The sequence below is a fragment of the Peromyscus leucopus genome, chromosome 19, assembly GCF_004664715.2.
Source record: "Peromyscus leucopus breed LL Stock chromosome 19, UCI_PerLeu_2.1, whole genome shotgun sequence".
Lineage (NCBI taxonomy): Eukaryota > Metazoa > Chordata > Mammalia > Rodentia > Cricetidae > Peromyscus > Peromyscus leucopus.
The window spans coordinates 48,248,465-48,250,160 of NC_051079.1; the positions used below are offsets into that span (position 1 = coordinate 48,248,465).

At 56.3% G+C, this 1,696-nt stretch overlaps 1 protein-coding gene across 1 annotated transcript in view; it reads left to right on the forward strand.

The window, feature by feature from the left end:
- Arsi (arylsulfatase family member I) overlaps positions 1-552 on the forward strand; it is a 6,760-nt gene extending 6,208 nt beyond the window's left edge. Inside the window, exon 2 of the mRNA XM_028890132.2 lies at positions 1-552. This exon is cut by the window's left edge and continues 1,658 nt beyond it. The gene's annotated coding sequence lies outside the window, so the exon portion shown is untranslated.
- The last annotated feature ends 1,144 nt before the right edge of the window (positions 553-1,696 follow it).

Genomic DNA, 1,696 nt, shown 5'->3' on the forward strand with positions numbered 1-1,696 from the left:
CGTCTCCTCACCTCTAAGATGAGCTCTGGTGACTTTATGACTCCAGTGTGTGCCTGTGACTGGGGCCATGGCAGAGTTCCTTGTTGACCTTGCCACCTTCCAGATGACATGAGGCCGTGACCCTCTTTCCAGGTCTCTGTGGTGCTCTTAGATATCAGCTGGAGCATGGCCAGCTGGCTGCTCTGTTAAAGGAACTCAATGAAAATGGACAGCAGAGGGTATGAGAACCTTTACATTCCTGGAGCCACAAGATGTGGCAACCTAGTGGAACGTGCCTCTGTTTTGTCCCCAGCATCCAGGGGAACCTGGCTGGGCCCTGAGCAGCTGCAGAGTGATGGTGGGGGAGACAGCTGTGGAAAAAAAAAGTCTTTGAACCAATCATCTCCTTTGGCCTTGGGCACAGTCCTTTCCCTCAGGGCCTTGATTTCCCTACTTGCAAAGGGACTGGGAAACCTAGCCCTGGCTCGGCCTACCTCACAGTGCTGTAGAAAACTGGCCAAGCTAGTGGTTACAGGGGAGCCTGTGAACTTGATTAAAGTGCCATTACCCACAGGCGAGAGATGCTGGTCTTTGTGTGTGTGTGCACACGCGTGTGTCCTGGGGGCCCTGTGTGAGTGAGCTCACGGTTAGCCAAGGGAAACAGGTAGGAAGGTGGGAAGGGACCCCCCTGTCACGGGTTCACTGTGTGGCTGTATGCAGACCCCTGACCCTCTCTGGGCCTCAGTGTACAGAGGATGATCCCAAAGTCTTTACCCCTGGTCATTCTGAGCACCGCTGTGTACATTTGCATCTGGGGGACGCAGGCCCGGTGTGTGGCGAGGAGGGGGTGGTGTTTGTAACGCCTGCTTGCTGCATCTCAGCGCTCCATCCGCACACTGCGTTCTGCATATCTCTCTCTTCAGGTTCCAGTCGGCGCAGTGTGTGTAGGCGAAGGCCCTGCTGTGAAATTTGAAAATAGTTATTTTTGTCACTGGCAAAGGAGGCCTGTTAGGACTCGTCAGCTTGTGGATGAGCGGGATGGGTGGGGTGGGGTGGGGTGGGTGCCGTGCCGTGGGGGTTTGGGTGTCGGTTGCAGGACCGCATCACCACGGCAGTGACCGAATCCTGCACGAGGACCTGGCCTGAGCTGCAGGGAGGAGGTGACCATTGCATTCTGGGAGCTTCCTTGCAGCCCTGTACTTCCCCCCTCCCCCTTAAGATTTATTTTTAATGATGTGTAGATGCGTGTGTTTGTGTGTGGGTATGCGCACGTGAGTAAATTGCCCACAGAGGCTAGAGGCCTCAGATCCTCCTCGAGCTGGAGTTCCAGGAGGCGTGAGTGGTCTCACTCGGGTGCTGGAAACAGAACGCCGTGAACGCCGTATGCCCTCCGGGAAAGCAGTGTGTGCTCTTCGGGCTGAGCCCTGTCCTTTGTGGCCTTTTCTCATCTCCCCTACCTGTCTGTTCCGCCCTTCCGTGGTAATGTTGCTTGCCCAGATGGTAGGCAGGGCCCAGGCCTGGCAGAGGTCTCTGGGCTCCTGTGACTGTGGCATTTGTGCCTGCTCGCGGAGGAAGCTCTGAAGAAGATGCTTCCTAAGGTGGTGTCTTAGCCTAGTGTATCCCAGAGGGGCTATTCATAGCCTGCCCACTGCCCAGGACACTGCAGGCCTGCTGGGGTCTGTTTTAGCCATGCCTGCTGGCTTGCCACACCGGCACA